Genomic DNA, 18539 nt, shown 5'->3' on the forward strand with positions numbered 1-18539 from the left:
CTCTGTTTCCTGGCTCCTGCCTGGGGCCAAGATCCCTCTCACCCCTCAGAAAGGTCTTCAAGAACAGGACCAGGCCTCCCGTTTGCCAGGGACCTTGCCAACCAAATGCCTACCTCTTTGATTTAATTGTAGTGGGGCGATCTGCTCTCGGTGTTGCGCTCCGGTCCCTGCTGCCTGCGTCTGCCGCTGTGCATGTCCCTTCCAGTCTGGCCGCCTGCGGCCTGCGTCGTCTGCTGCTGCCTGCGTCATCTCCCAGAGGTCTTTTTTTTTGATAGGAAATTACATTGCTCATTATTATATTATTGGAAAGAAAATGAGTAGAAAGCTTTAAATAAATTTTCTGCTTAAACAAAATTGCATGCAAAAGGCAGTGGCCAAGTATAACTTGATTAGGCTTCCAGGATTAGGATAGAGTTAATATATCTTTATCAAACAGCAGATTAAATTTGAATTATGCAACCATTTAAATTCATTTGTATCAGTTTATATTATTGTTTGTATTTGTTCATTTTATATTTTCTTTGTAACAGTTTTTAAAAGTTATTGATGCATGTCTTGATTTGCAAATATAACAACATGTGGAGTATATTAACTGCAAAGATCATTCTATTTTATAATAATATTGCTTATAATTCTGTCTGAAAAATAATACAAATACTAATTATCTTATTTACAATCATCTAATTATTTGCAACACATTGATTAAGAAGTTTCCCCTGAGGCGGATCTCTGTGAGTTCGAGACCAGCCTGCTCTACAAGAGCTAGTTCCAGGACAGGCTCCAAAACCACAGAGAAACCCTGTCTCGAAAAACCAAAAAAAAAAAAAAAAGAAGAAAAAGTTTCCCCTGGCAATGTCATTCTACACACAAAAGACCCCACAAGAAAGAAGGTAAGAAAAGTAGAAGGGAGGGGGGTGAAGACAACAGCTAAGAAGGAAAAGTGTTTCTTAATTTGATCATCATACATGCTTAAGCTTATCTTCCAAAATTAACTACTACTTTAATTAATAGTCCCAATCCTAAAGAAAAATTTACTGAGGGTTTCAACAATATCTTAATGCTCACAAGGAATGAATAATACAAGTCATCCTGTCATTTACTAAATCTAATATTATTAATGCTGATGGTAGGGAAGTAGAGATTTCTTAAGGACATCACTATTCTTGCTGATAGCAGTAAATAGTTCATGTCACATAAGTACAAGTGGTTAAAAGTCATTTAAATTCTATAACATTTGAAATTTAAAGATGTGTCAGTATTTATGGCCAAAGTTATTGAATGAAGACTTTGGACCTATATTGTTTGGTGTATGTTAGTTACATTTACTAACTCAGTTTGAGATAGGAAACAAAATATACAAAGAGTGCTATTGTGTCTTATATAACTAATAGTAGTAGAGCCTGAAACCTTAGATTTCTAAAACTTGACCAGTGCTAAACAACAGCTACTTCAATACAACCTAAAGCAATTTACTTCCAGACTTCATTGTTTTCACTATTGATCCCATCACTGTGGACACTAGTAAATTTGGGGAATATGCTCAGGGAGGCAGGTGATAGAAGACCAAGTACCATACTACTTATTTATTCTAAATAAAAATAATAATTATTACTTTTACTTTATTAAAGTTAGGTGCAATGAAGTGCCATAATTTCTTCATTGCCTTTTCCAACTCATCCCCATGTAACTCTAACTCTTTGTTATTATTAATTCAAACATTGACTCAACTGGTTGAGTTAGTCTTAGAAAATGTGATCATTTCCACAAGTAACAGAAATTTAAGTCAGTATACTGTGCAAGTTAACACCCACAGGTTTCTTTAACCTGAATGTGCTCCTACAACAAAAAAATATGCATATTACTTATTTGTTTCGGCTATTTTAATTTTTTTAGTTTTATTTTAAAAGACAGAAAGTAGATCTTGGATCATGGGACACCAGAACACAGCTATATGTATTCATGTTACATTTCTTATTGTTGTGACCAAGAAGCAACTTATGTGAGGATGGAATTGTTGATTCATAGATTGAGCTTGCGCTCCATGTGCTGGGATCGCATGACAGTAGGAATGGCTCAAGACTATGTTGGAGGAAAGAGAAGCTGCCTGGTCATATTTTGGCAGACTAGGAAACAGAAGGATGAGTGCTGATACTCAGGTAGCTTTTTCCTTTTTCACTTTTTATTCAGTCTAAGACCCCAGCCCATTCTCATATTCAGTTATTCCCATTTGGAAGGACCCTCATATATACAAATACTGATGTGCTTATTGGTATGTTCAAATCAATCAAGTTGATAACTGAAATTAACCATAAGAACACAAATAAATAGTAATATTTCAGAAGCTACTACCTGTTATTTTGTCACAATGTAGAACACAAAGGGGAATTTAAAATACAATCCCATTGGAAATTTAGAGTGTCTGAAAAGAAGACTTCCTATATAGATACTATTACCTCTTAATGTCATGAATAATGTTCTTGAAACCACTCTACACCCATGTCCCCAAAGCTTTGTTTTTACAAAAAAACACATGCTAGAAAGAGATTTTTATTTCTGCCCAGAGGAATTAATTCTTTTCTCTTCTACATGTAACAATAAAATGGAATCAAATGGAACATTTACCAAAGTGGTAAAAAATTACATCAAGATTAACCTTCTTTCTCCAAAACAGGAATGAAAACAATACCTACACAAGGACCTCTTGGTCTTAATTGTCTTACAGCAAAGAAATCTGTTTTGACTATTTTTGCACAGCTTACAAATGGAATGTATATTTTAAAGACAGAAATGAACAAGATGCATGTTGCAATAAGTCAGAATCAATTGATTCTAACATAAAATGTAATATAGCTAGATCTCATCACTAACTGTATCCTATTTTCAGTGGAACACAAATATAGCAATGAGGGAAACAGCTAAGAAACAAAATTAAAATAATTAAGACTTTTTATATGTACTGACACTTCAGTAGTATGGGCTCTACTTCCTCTGAATCATTGGTGCACTAGTCTACAAGGGTAGATGGAACAGAAGCAAAGGACAGGGCTTGGATAGCTTGGGCACAATGGAGACAGCCCTCTGAGAAATGACTTCTTAGATGAATCAGCTCAGCTTTATTCCAAAGTATAGGGAATATGTAGAATTAGGAAGCCTGAAGACAAACCCTAATTTGCTTTAAAATGCACACTCCTATCTCAAAGCTTTATAATTGACAGCTGGGTCTTATACCAAAGCTCCTGGTAAGAGTGTCAGTTATCATATATGCAACAGAGGTAAGACTTCTAGAAGGAAATTGTACTAAGGGTCATGCTAAAGATAAATCGGGCATCCAGTCTTAGAGACAGCTTTCAGATAAAGTCAATCTTCCTCTGGGCCCCGAGACATAATCTAGATAAAAGCAGGTAGAGAGCAGGAAGTTTCACTGGGTTGGGGAGGAAGTCCTCTATGTTTTTGAACTTATAGAAAGCTGCCAGGCTATGGTAGACTGCAACCTCTGACCAGCAGGGCCTCCCAATACACGAGTACAATTGTGACAGTACCATTATGTGACATGCAGTCCAATATTTCCTTTGAAGAATGAGTCATTACCAATTTCTTTCATGATGATAACATGATATTAATCTTGGTCTCTGACCGATGTGCTTTAAAAGGATATAATTGAATATATTAAAACGGAAATAGAGAATTTTAAAATCTATTTTAAGTAAATTGTTACTGGATTAGATAATGGGGCAATATCAGAAGACTGTGAAAGTTTAAATATGATATATTTTGTTAATGAAAAAAGGATTTCATGTACTTACTCTTGTGAAAAATAAATACTAAACCATGTACATACACCAGAATTTCAGGTATCACTTGCATATAGATATTGTAACTAAAATAATCTAGTAATTTGATGATAAAATATGAATTTTGATAAATTTACCCGTGCTTTACATTCAAATGAATAATACATTTATGATAGAAGGAGACATAATATGGTTAGGGAGAAACATGGTGCCAGGGAACTCCTAGTCTCCGAGCAATAGTGGAGAGGGTACCTGAACTGGCCTTCTCTTGTATTCAGATTGGTGACCACACAAATTGTCATCATAGAACCTTCATCTAGTAACTGATGGAAGCAGATACAGAGATCAGCAGCCAAGCCCTGAACTGAGCTTTGGAACTCCAATTGAAGAGAGGGAAGAAGGACTATATGAACAAGGGGGTGAGTATCATGATGGGGAAACCCACAGAGTCCAGAGCCCCTGGACTGAACACTGACAGCTAGGGAGGCTACATGGAACTGACCTAGGCCCACTGGACATGGGTGACAGTTGTGTAGCTTGGTCTATTTGTGGGGCGCGTAGCAGTGGGATGAGAATCTATCCATGTGCATGAGCTGACTTTCTGGAACCCATTCCCTATGATGGGATACCTTGCTAAGCCTTGATGCAGGGAGGAGGAGCTTGGTTCAGCCTCAACATGATATGTCATGGTTTTTAACTTCTATGGGAGGCCTAACACTTTTTGAGGAGGTAAGGGGAGGAAAGGAGGGAGGGGAACTTGTTGGTATGTAAAAAAAATAATAAAATATTTCCTTAGAGTAAGAATATTTATCTATGCAAAATCAGTTTTCTAAATACATTTTGAGTATGATAACAGTCCAATTTGTGAAAAATTAACGGTTCTTTTTTTATATAGGACAAAAATGCTGATATAAGATCATCCAAAATTCACAGATGTTCTTCATACTAAGTCATTTATTTACATCTCCCTAACCCTGCTTTGTTCCTCTTTAAATTTTAGCACATAAAAGGAATTCCACAATATTATATATATATATATATATATATATATATATATATATATATATATATTATATGTGTCGCTTTCTGATGAACATGACAAAGCAAATCCTGGCACCTGTGAAAAGAATGTAAAAGTTTGCTTAAAACAAATCTTGAGGTTTTTTTCAGGCAGATGTTAAACCTGTGATAAAACTAAAGTGTTGGGATCTTCTGCTTGAAAGAAGCAGTTGGCTGTGGAAAGAGCCAAAGAGGCAATTTTATAACCAGCAAAGTTTTGAATTATTCATAAGGGAAGGATTTTTTTTTAATTTTTAGAGACAAATAAGCTCCTAAGCTGCTTAAGTGAATTGAAGTGATCAACAAAAATATGAACAGTAGCGATGCCAAAGATTAAATACTGTCAGTGTACCCAGACATCTTGCACTTTGTTAGAGAGGAAAGAAGGAGGAAAATAAGAAGATGTTTCAAGCTGTTATTTTACAAGAAGGTGTTTTTATTTTTGCCTTTTCTGTGCAGCAGTGTTACTTTTGTCCAGTTGTTTATTATATATGTGCTTCCTAAATATTGCCAAGTAAGAGTTCCCATTTTTGAAAAAAAAATGTTAATCTTCAATGGTTAGGTCATTCACATTTTGAATGTAACAATAGCCAAAATTCTTTGGAAGTGTTAGCAAAACATGCTTGTTTTATGATGTTGACAAGAAATGTAAAAATAATGATTTCCAGACAAATTGGCTTTAGAAAAAAACAATTTGATAAACTTCTAATTACTGAGAACTTCAGCCTATTTTTATAAACAAACATTTGTCTCTAAATATAGATCAAGCACACAACTATTTAAAAAGTGAATTATACTTTTAAATAGTTAAAAACTTTGTATGACATGTAAATATAAATGCACATACAAATATAGAAATGTGTATAGAAGGTCCCCTTTTATATCCCCAAATAGGATACACAACCATGTTAATTCATTATTTACAATAAATCAGCAAAATTATCTTGTTCTCCCTCTTGTCTTTGAATATCTATGTTAATTTTAAATATTTTCAAAAGCTCAATTAAGTTTATGCCAAGAACAATTGATTGAATAATCTTACTCTGAAAGACCAAAATAAATGTTGATGAGAATGGTGTTATATACTGATATTTCATTTGTATTTTAATAAATAAAGCTTGCCTGAAGATCAAAGAGTAAAATAACTGCCCTGGTTAGCCTTACAGACCAGAAAGTGGTGACAAAAACCTTTAATACTAGTATCCACATTAGTTTGAATAGAAACCAGGTGGTGGTGGTACACACCTTCAATACCAGCCCTAGAGAAGAATATAAGCAGGGAGGACACAGCTCTCAGCCAGTCTCATTCTGAGATTCCTGGAGGCAGTATCACCATTTCAGACTGAGGTCGAGGTAAGAGAGAGTGGCTGGCTGCTTTGCTTTTCTGACCTTCAGGTTGAACCCTTATATCTGTCTCTGGGTTTTATCAGTCGTGCTACAGTGTTATGATAGACTTTTGGGGAATGCAGTTCAAAGGGATAGATGGAACTTTGACATCAAGTAGAGTAATATAATGTCATGGTGATTGAAGTATCACTGATTTTACTGTTATAAACTAAGCCATGAGAAAAAAAAAGCTTTGAAAATTCTACCTATAGCCATGCCTGTTTGAAACTGATAATTAGAAGGTAGTAAAAACTATGTAATTGATCAGTATGATCTAGTGAAAAAAAATCAGACAACAGTCAATAGTTTAAACGTTGTTGCCAGAAAGTAAGTCCAACTGTCTGGCAGGAATAAACAATGATAAATATGGTCCTATTTATTAAGAACAAACAAGTGGCCAGGTTAAGTCCTTTGGATATCATCTTGGAAACCATAACAGTGAGAAAATATGATAGGTTGTATACAAGAGTATATTCTATGCTCCTAGCAAACTGAACAAGGCCTCAGGGCATTGTACAATGACACTTTCATCACTATCTTTTGTGTATAACTGTAGGTGGCTTTCTCTGAACCTTGAGTGTAGAGTCAGAAGAGGCAGCAAGGTTGAATAAGCTAGGTGTAAACTATCTAAAACTTTCCAGATGATAAGAAGAATTTTTTGTAGTATTGATCCCAACAGGAACCCCTTCTACATTTGTTTCTTTTCACTGTACACTGGGGTGTGAAGCAAGTCTTTTGGGCTTTATTTGATTCAAGGTTTTTCTCAAACTCTGAAATAATTTTGTACAAAGTCTGTAGCATTTCTTTTTGACATTATTTGAACTGAGTTATCTAGAGAATGCAATTCAAAACATACATCCATTTCTTTTATATATACCATTATGGAGTTCTTTGTACATACAGCACCTGATTTCTAAGTGAGATAATTCATATATTTTTAGGTACTTGTACTAAAGTTACTTGGTTACTACAAGTTATCCTTATTCAGTTGTGTACTTTGAGATTATTCTCATTTATTTTATGTTGCTGTGATGAAGACTGTGACCAAAAACAAATTGAGGAGGAAGCAGTTTACACATATTACAGTTTAGAGTTCATCATGAAGTAAACTCAAGGCAGAACTCAAGGCAGGAACCTGAGGGCAGGAACTGGAGAACAGACCATTAATGGATATTGCTTAATTCTTGTTTTTCCAGGTTTGTTCAGGTTGCTTTCTTGTACCACACAGTACCACCTACCCAATGGTGGCACCAGTCACAGTAGACTGAGTTCTCTACAACAACTATCAATCAAAGAAGTGTCCCAAAGTATCGTCTACAACAGGGTCAGAGAGAACCCTTTAGTGACTTTTTACAAAGATTAACTAAGGCTGTACAAATAGGGATATATGACCCAGAAGCAAGATCTATAATGATTGAGTCTTTGGCTTATGAAAATGCAAATGTGGAATGCAAAATGATTTTGGGGCCTTTAAAGCTCAGATCAGCGCCCTTGGAGAATGGGTCTTCCATACACTGAATGTTGATACATTTGACTATGGCACTGAAGCATGGGTAGAAGAAGCAATTTCCAATGGTAAAAGGAGACACCAGAATACCAAATGTTTTAATTGTGGCAAAATGGGTCATATGAAAAGGAATTGTAGACAACGGATTTTCAGAAATAATAATAATGCATCTTCTAGAAATAACAGAAATAGGAGGACTCAGCCTTCAGGTTTATGTAGAAGATGTAGAAAAGGCAGACATTGGACGAATGAATGCAGGTCTACAAGAGATAGACAAGGAAACCTGATACAGACTGAAAACATGAGAGGGGGGCCTCACAGGCCCCCATGGCAATCATGGTTCAGTCATTTCCAGTTTCTGCAGAGAACGTGCCTCATCAGGACAATTAGGAAACCCCATGCCTACTGTTACAAGCAATAATGATCAGAAAGATGGGTTACATGTGTTTTGGCAAACTTCTATAAATGATCAAAGACCTAAGCTGAGAGTGTGTGTAAATGGCATTTTTATTACTGGCCTGCTGGACACAGGTGATGATGTAAGTATCATTACCCCAGAATCTTGGCATCCACATTGGCCTCTTCAGAATGTAAATGTTCAGGTCCTGGGAATTGGAACACTATCTTGAGTAAGGCAGAGCACGAGATGGGTTGAATGTATAGGGCCAGAGGGACAAATAGGAAAATTAAGGCCATATGTAGCCAATATTGCAATGAATTTATGGGGTTGTGACCTATTACAACAATGGAATAACCAAATTGACATTCCTGCTACTTCTAGAGCCTATATTTCTGAGAATAATATTAAAAGATATTACAAATGGAGAAAACGGGCCACTCAGACTGTACAAGAACAAGCAATTGATGTCTCTTCAGAGATACCAACAGCCTTGGCTCTAAAATGGTTGACTGAGAAACCAATATGGACAAAGCAATGGCCTTTAGCTGAGGAAAAGTTACAGGCTTTAGAACAGCTGGTACAAGAACAATTAGATGCTGGAAATATTGAAGAATCTACCAGCCCCTGGAATTCTCCTGTATTTGTGGTTAAGAAAACATCAGGTAAATGGAGAATGGTGACAGATCTCAGGGCCATCAACAAGGTTATTCAACCTATGGGCCCTCTGTAATCTGGAATTCCTTTGCCCTCTTTATTACCGAAAGGATGGCCTCTCATAGTTATTGATTTAAAGGATTGTTTTTTTCACTATACCTTTACAAAAAGAAGATAGAGAAAAATTTGCCTTCACAGTGCCTACTTATAACAATTCTCAACCTTCTAGGAGGTACCACTGGGCCGTCCTCCCCCAGGGTATGTTAAATAGCCCCACCCTGTGCCAATATTTTGTGAACCAACCATTGCAAATAATACGCAAGAAATTTCCCAAATCTATTGTATACCATTACATGGACAACATTTTGTTATCCGATTCAAACATGGATACCTTGAACAGACTGTTTGAAGAATTAAAGATACTTTTCCTAAATGGGGATTGCAAATCGCTCCTGAAAAGATTCAGAAGGGAGATTCTGTTAATTATTTAGGTTATAAAATAGGTTTGCAAAAAATTAAGACACAAAAGGCACAAATTAGGAGAGATCACCTACGGACTCTTAATGACTTTCAAAGACTGTTAGGAGACATTACCAGTCTATGACCAGATATTGGGATAACACCTGATCTAATAATTCCTCTGAACAAAACCTTGGATGGTGATAAAGATTTAAACAGTCCCAGAGAATTAACAGCTGAAGCAGAAAAGGAACTGACAATGATTGAGGAAAAATTACAACAGGCACATGTGGACAGGGTGAATCCAGAGCTCGATTGTATTCTCATCATACTACCATCAAAAATTTCTCCCACAGGAATTTTAATGCAGAGAGATGATATTATCTTGGAATGGATCTTTGTACCACATAAACCAAGTAAGAAACTGAAAACTTATGTGGAAAAAGACTCTGAGTTAATTATAAAAGGCAAGCTGAGACTTCGTCGACTAGCAGGCATAGACCCAGCAAAAATTATAGTGCCTTTCACTTCTGATGAACTAAAGAAATTATGGGAAGATAATGAACCAATGCAAAAAGCTTGTGCTAATTTTTTGGGAGACATTAATAACAACTATCCAAAAATCAAGAGGCTTAACTTCATAAAGAGAACTTCTTGGATCCTTCCTCGAATCGTCCATGATGCTCCAATAACTGGAGCCCGTACATTCTATACTGAAGCCAATAAATCAGGGAAGGCAGGTTACAAATCAGAAGACTTTGGTAAGGTGGAACAAAGTCCTTATGATTCTGTCCAGAAGGCAGAATTATATGCCATTCTTATGGTGCTAAGGGATTTTAAAGAACCTATTAATATAGTTACTGATTCACAATATGCAGAAAGAGTTTTTTTACATATTGAAACTGTTGAATTTATACCTGATGATACAGAACTAACCTCATTGTTTATCCAGGTTCAAGATTTGATGAGGAACAGGCTTTGCCTTATGTACATAACACACATCCGATCCCATACGGGTCTGCCAGGTCCTCTAGCACAAGGTAATGCAGAAATTGATCAATTATTGATTGGTAGAGATTATACTCAGTATAGATAGATAATCTTCAACTTCTTCAAAGAGCTGTAGAAAATGTCCTTTAATCTAACTCAGAGTTTCGTGATAGTGAGACACAATTGCTCCTGGCAACACCGCTCTATTCCCGAGAGAATGTTGAGCACCAAAGACACTCCATCTGGAGCCTTTCTATTTTGCAGAACTGGCCTTTGGGCAAAGAAATGCCCATACCTCAACCACTGACAGACGTACAAAGCGTGCATCAATGGATAAAACCGGACTGTCATATCTGCCAAGACAGGGTAAGATAGTTTTGAAAAGTTCCTTCCTTTAATAATGGTATGTCAGTTATGTTAGGCCTTAGCCAAAGTTGGTTGACTCAACATTGCAAACGAGACTTTGGATGATTGCCCAGGTAGTCAGTTGTCCCTTCAATTGTTGCACATTTTGCATATATCTTGTTTGTTAAGTAATATTTATTCCCTTCTTGGATCTTTGACGGAATTGAAGATTATATAATTGTAGTTACTCTCTACATTATTTAGACTCCTTGAGATAGAATGTTTAGCAGAACTTTTGTTCTCAATATTGTTTTTTATATTTATTATTTGTTATTATTGTATATAGTTGTATTTGGTTTAGTTCTGTCTTATTTAGACAAAAAGGGGAGATGTAGGGATAAGTCCCGCCCCTTAGGGGGCGTGTTCGCCTCAGGCTAATGTTTACCTATAAATCTGGCAAGCCTGCTTGCAGCACTTGCTTCTGCTTTCCTGGTCTCTGTGGGAATGGTGGTTCTGTAAGTCTATTTCTCCATTAAAGCTGTATATATTTTTACAATATGTCTGCATTCATTTATGCCGATACAAGGAATTTTCTCAATAGAAGTTACCTCTACCCAGATGACTATAGCTTGTCTAATTAACAACAAATATAACCAGGACACATATTTACATTGAATAAAAAAATCCATCTTCAGTTGAAATTTTTGAGGACATTGTGATAGTTTGAATTTATATCCTATTTTTCTAGAAATCATTGTCTACTTAGTTTTCATGACACACAGTCAGCATAAAACTATTATTTGTTGTTGAATCCAGTTTACATTAAATTCCTCTCATTTAATATGAGAACGTGTATTATTTCCTTTAAAAATATACTTGTTAGGTAGGATTGTTGGCTGATTCTCTCCTTTGAAGACTTCTGTGTTACCTTTTGATAATGTGAAAGATAGTCTTCAGGGAGGAGGTTTTTGGGTCAGTTTTATCTTAGGAGCTTCTGGCCTATATTTCTGAAGTGCATTCTGTCTTTAGTGACAGGACTTACCTTCCATTTTGGAGGAGCAATAAAGACAGTAGCGATATCTTTTAATGATTTTGGGAGTTTAGTAGATCACCTTAAACAACACCTTAAAAGAGGGTTTCTCATGCCTGTTGTTGGGGTTTTCCTTGGATGGTCATTGGCCTTTAGAGGAAGTATTGTCAGCTCAGGTGAGAAAAAATTGCTCAAACTTTGTGTGTGTGTGTGTGTGTGTGTGTATTTGAAAGTATATTTGTATACTTATACACTAAATTTAGTGTACTAAAGGAATTTTGGGATAGATAGTAATAGTGTGACTCCTTAAGACATTTTTTAGATATCCTTACTTTATTTTACCCTATTTCCTCCTTTTTTGTATTTATATTCCTCTGCCCTCCCTAATTATAGCCCACCCACTTTCCACATTTCCTCTACCAGTTCCCTTGTATCCTGATATTTCATTCTCTGTTGCTTCCAGCAAACCAGAACTTTTCATATTTCTTGTTTGTGCAGTTACTCCCCAATATATACCCATAGCTTAAGTTTTGGAGCTAGGAAACTCAGATTAGAAAGAACATGTAATGTTTGACTTTCTGGGTCTGGATTATCTCACTCGATATCATCAATTTTTTTCTATTCATTTATCCGCAAAGTTCATGACTTTTTCTTTATAGCTGAATAGGGTTCAATAGTATTTATGTGGCACATTTTCAATATCCATTAAGCAGTTGAAGGAAATTTAGATTGTTTCCATTTCCTAGCTATTATGAATAGAGTAGCAATAAAAATGGCTGAGCAAGTGTCTGTAGAACTGGATATCAAGTCTTTTGGGAATATGCCAAGGAGTAGTATAGCTGGGTCTTATGGTAAATTTAGTTTTAGTTTTTTTGAGAATTATTGAAACTAATTTCTAGGGTGGTTACACAAGCTGTGATTCCACCAACAGTGATGAGGATTTTCTTTTCCCCACACTTACAATACAACATTTGTTGTCATATTTTTCACTGCTTTTGCCATTCTGTGAGATGGGTAAAGTTTTATCTCAAAGTTGTTTTGATTTGCATTTCTCTAATTACTGGGGATGAGTAACATTTTCTGAGGTATTTATTACCCACTCTTTTCTTCTTTTGATAATTCTGATTAGATTCCAAAACCAGTTTTTTAAATAATTCACTACTAAATCATGGAACTACAGTTTGAATATACAAAGGTCAAACTTGAAATTAGATATGCACACTTATATATATTTACATATAAAGTACATATACACATATGTAACCAAACATTTATATATTAGATATGTGCAATTTTAAGTGAATCATGTATATATGCAATTTCAAGTCAGAAATGTACATATAGCTTTATTGTATATTATATTCAAGTATTCAGCAACTATATAGTGATTTGCATTAAATATATTCTGGGCAACAATAGTTTACAACTCACATATTTTATAATTTAATAGTAGATTAATCTGTAGGTACATTTTTGAGACAAAATTAAGCAAATATACATAACAAGACGTTTAAAATAATAACAAATGATGTTTCATGAAGATATCTGCCTATTTTAATTTCTAACTGGATTTTGATTACTACTGTGATGCCTCATAAGATATGTATGCTAATTTTCAATGTTTTTAAAGGCTCCTACTTGAATTATGTTATGACAGAAACGTTCTGCTCCAATCCTCTCTCTTTTATTTTCTTAGCTAAGTAAACTTTAAATATATCTACTGTAAACCAGGATAATTTTGTTTAACTATTTGAAAAGCCATTTAATTCATTCATGATTTTAATTTGCATATTTCTGAGAAGGAACATGTTAATGAATGAGTTAAAATTTTAAGTAGCTTGGAGTCATTAAATGAGATTTATGAATATTTAAATATCATGTCTGAAGCACGATTTCATTTTGTATGTAGGAAGCACCCTTTTATCTTCTCAAACTTTTTTCTAATAAACTTTTAAAAACATTAGTATAATTGCCCACATTTTATAACAGTCATGGCACTTCTTCATGTCACTTATATTAGAGGAAATTAAATATTTTAAATCAACTATATGCAATGAAATGAACAACATTCAAAGTCTGGCTAGCATTCTCTTTTCTGGGTTACAAATTGCCTGCTATGAATTAGCTGTGCAGCTTCATAAAAACCTCTGCCAACATCAAAATAGCCAAGTTCTACAAGGAAAATCAAATATAGTGAACTAATGAGAGCTTCCAACCACTGACATATTATAGAGTGAAGAAATAAAAAGAAATAAAATTGAAATATGATTTAACTTTGTCTATAATCTTAGCCAATGAGAATTTCTTAGAATCCAAAGACCTCTCTCTCTCTCTTTTTCTCTTCTCTCTCTCTCTCTCTCTCTCTCTCTCTCTCTCTCTCTCTATATATATATATATATATATATATATATATGTGTGTGTGTGTGTGTGTGTGTGTGTGTGTGTGACATATATATATATATATATATATATATATATATATATATATATATATATATGAGGGGGGATTATTCTATCTTCCATGAATTCTATATCACATTAAGATGTATATTGTTGAAACTGAAGATATAATTCAACAGTTAAGAACTGTTGGAGTTTGCATTCCCACCAGCAATGGATGAGGGTACGTTCCTCCACAGCCTCTCCAGCAAAGGCTATCATTAGAGTTTTTGATTTTAGCCATTCTGACAGGTGTAAGATGGTATCTCAAAGTTGTTTTGATTTGCATTTCCCTGATCGCTAAGGAGGTTGAGCATGACCTTAAGTGTCTTTTGGCCATTTTAACTTCCTATAGCAATACTGACGAATATCTTGCATATCACCATAGAACCTTCATCTGGTGATGGATGGAGATAGAGACAGAGACCCACACTGGAGCACTGGACTGAGCTCCCAAGGTCCCAATGAGGAGCAGAAGCAGGGAGAACAAGAGCAGAGAAGTCGGGACCACGAGGGGTGCACCCACCCACTGAGACAGAGGAGCTGATCTATTGGGAGCTCACCAAGGCCAGCTGGACTGTGACTGAAAAAGCATGGGATAAAGCTGGACTCTCTGAACATGGCGAACAATGAGAGCTGATGAGATGCCAAGGACAATGGCAAGGGGTTTTGATCCTACGTAATGTGCTGGCTTTGTGGGAGCCTACCCAGTTTGGATGTTCACCTTCCTAGATATGGACGGAGGGGGAGGACCTAGGACTTACCACAGGGCAGGGAACCCTGACAGCTCTTTGGACTGGAGAGGGAGGGGGAAAGGAGTGGGGTGAGGGGGAGAAGGGTGGGAGGAGGGGGAGAAGAGTGGGAGGAGGGGGAGGGAAATGGGAGGCTGGGAGGAGGTGGAAACTTGTTTTTTTTTTTTCTCATTTTCTCAATAAAAAAAGATTTTTTTTTTAAAAAAAGAAATATCCAGAAGTAAAAAATCATTATTTTGATACAGTTTTGAGAAGATATTTTGTGCCTTTCTGCCCTATTCTGACAAAGATGTGAATCAGCATTTCATCTTACATATCCATGTGATATCATTAGCTGCTTAATAGACTTTTGTTAACATATTGCCATAGTTTCAACATATTATAGCTAATATTTTTATTAGTAACCATTGCTTTTATTATTTTTCTGAGACTAATATATAAGTAAATTGTTATCAAAGGTATACAAGAGTCTGAAGAGTCTAATACACAAGCTTTTTACTACTTGTGACTTCATGTATTCATCCTGAGTTATATTGTGCTGTTGAGGACAGAGTATGGTATTTCTCATGCTTTGGGGTTAATGTTTCATTAGGACAAGGCTGTCTAGCTCTTTATTTTTTCAAAACATGGTTTCTTTATAGCTTTTGAACTTGACCTGAAACTAGTTCTTGTAGACCAGGCAGGCCTCGAACTCACAGAGTTCTACCTACTAAGTGCTGGGATTAAAGGTGTGCATCACTATTGCCTGGCTTGTCTGCTGTCCATATCTTTAGTGGTAGAAATTTTACATACTTGATGAACATATTAGCTGTGGCAGAAAGTGAAACATTTTTTCATTTCATTTTTCTTTCTAAATTCTTTATTTTAGAAGTCAAATAGATGTAAACTCATGTCATGGGCGAGTTCCTTTGTATAAGGAAAAATGTATTCTAAGGCATTTTACTCTTTTATTGAAGAAATAATTGAATAAGCTCAGAATATAAAATACAACACTTGCACAGTTATGTGGACAATTTTATACAAGTAATTCTGAGTTACAGCTCCAACCTTTTAATTGGAGATATGATGAAAAAACTATCAAATTTTATAAATGTTTAATTCTTTTACATCACAAAATGCTGTATGCTTTATTTTCTTTGGAATTATATGACAGTCTTACATGCTATTCTGGACTAGTCTTTGTTTAATTTTGCTGTAAGAACATATTTAAAGTGAAAGGATAAAAATGAAATGATGTCATTTTTAATTTTTAAACTGTGCATATTTGTAAATTTCTAAACTTGGTTAGCTTTTTAAAAATTTACCCTTATTAGTGAGAACGATTCATCAAGCCATTTAGATGTTTAATCTTCCCTAGGAAACCTAAAAGTAAATATTCTGGAAAAGAGAGCTGTTTATGATCTGCATGTCATTCCTCTTTCAGAGAAATTGAGTCTGGAACATGTGAATAGTATCAAGATGAAAAGAAGAAAAGGTACTTCCAGTTATTCAGAAAGGAATCACCCTGCTTTTCTCAGAGAGAAGCTTCCATAGACTGGTAGTATAATAGACTGCACACGAGATGGAGGAGGGAAAATGCCTACTGAGCTGGACAAGCAGTATATGTATGTATTGAATTTAAAAGGTGTGCTCTTAAATTTAAATTTATCAACTACTAGTGATATGATATGTTCATCTGCAAGCTTTGCAAACTTTATGAAAGTCTATTGTGGTTAGTGAGCATAGAGGTATGCCACTTTTGGTTTATTTTAACTACATATAATACATAATTTGCACCATACATTATTATTATGTCGATTTTTTACTAACATTTGCGCACATAATAATTCTATAAAAAAAACTTGTTGCAAAAACATTCACTAACATAAATTATACTATTTCCATTTCAGTACAAGTAAGTACAGGGCTGCCCTACTGAAAATGCAAAAAGTTAAGAAACTAATAAATGAAGATATAATTGTACTTCTGCTAATTATTTACAGTTAAATATACATATAATGATCAGAGATTAGAGAAGGCATAAAATTTTATTGGTTGACATGGCTAACAAAGGAAGGCTAAGTGGCAGCCCCAAAGGTAGTGTTGGCCTTGTAACAAGAGGTGGACAAATGTTCAAGGAAGAAGGAGTAGCATCAGGAAAGACCTGGAGAATAAAAAATACCATGAAAGAGTTAGTTATTAGCAATATCACTAATATTTTACTCAGTGGTAAACTGAGTAAATTATGTTGCATATGACTTTAATACATTGTTTGGATGGATACTTTGGTGGGAAAAATAAAAGCTTAGTTTAATAATTTAGATTTAATTTTTTTAAAAAGTAGATATTTTAAAATTTGTAGGTAAAAAGGCCAGAAATTTAATACTAAAAATACAAAACATGCTAAAATGGTAGGGAAAAAGTAATTTTTGTCACTATTTCAGTAAGTTTTAAATTGTGACAAGGTGGGAGAGACATTGGACTTTGTGTAAACACAGGGAAAACAGAAATGTATAGTTAAGGAGCAGCAGGGATGAGGTCCTGTTTTACAGATACTGTACAGAATGCATCAAGGGTAAGGGGATTTTAATGCATGTTTTAGAACAACAACTCTTGTTACAACTGAACTAGAAAAACCAAAGACAGGAAACAAGAGCAGTAAGGCCTAGTTGAACAGAGGGCCCAGAGCAGCCTGTCTAGAGTTTGATCAAGGGAAAAAAAATCTGTCAGTGTGGTAAACTCTTTCATTAATTCTTGAGTTAGCCTTGACAGATTCGAAGTATTGGAGTAGTCTTCTCATTTAAAACATCTTTTATTCACAAATCAAATAAAAGAACTTGCATTGCTCCTGATAACAAACTTTATTGCTATAAATCCACTGACATCTCACTTCCTTTTGATACTATTATAGAGGCAACAAGATGATGAATCATGAAAATGATGCTATTTTCTTGCGTTATGAAGCAACTGCTAAATAAAGGCAGAGTGAAAGCAACCTTTTTCCAGCTGTCTCATTGCCTTTTTAAGCCTGCATTATAAGTTTCTACAAAACGAATCGGAGAAGACCATAGAATACTAAACCACTAGGACTCCTACGAGCTAAATCCAAGACTTTCATCAGATTCAAAGACTTGGAGCCTGAAGATATGGAAGGTTTTAGAGGGACTCAGCAGGAAATATTGGAAGAAATTAGGACCATAATTACCCAGAATGAAGCCTACAGCTGCGACCAAGGAAATTTGTTTTATCATGAATATTTCAGACTCAATCTTGCTTTCTAAGGTCACATAAACTCATCAGGGAGACACTTATGGTTATTGCATATATTGATCTGGCATGTAATTAAAATTTCAAAAGTATAAGGCCATCAAACTTCAGGTTCCTTAGGGAAACACACCCTTACTTAGTTTGTGGGGTCACTGAAGTCAATAGACATTGTCTTCTTTTGTTAATGCTCATTTCCTCAGCATTATTGAAAATTACATAATTTCAGATTCACAGGCATGGAAAATGGTGTGAAATACACTAAGTTTTGTCTTCAGTGAGTTCATGTGTTAGCTTTATAGATAGACAATAGAGTATCCACAATATTATGTCATAATACATTATCTTAAGGACATGAAAAGCTAATTTCAAGAAAACAAACAAGGATTGTAGAGAAATTTATATGGGGGCAATTGATATTGAGAAATACAAAATCAGACAGCAGGAGTTAGAAAATAAAGTACATTTGTAGAAATTTCAATGG

This window comes from Microtus pennsylvanicus, chromosome X (assembly GCF_037038515.1).
Source record: "Microtus pennsylvanicus isolate mMicPen1 chromosome X, mMicPen1.hap1, whole genome shotgun sequence".
NCBI classification, from domain to species: Eukaryota; Metazoa; Chordata; class Mammalia; order Rodentia; family Cricetidae; genus Microtus; species Microtus pennsylvanicus.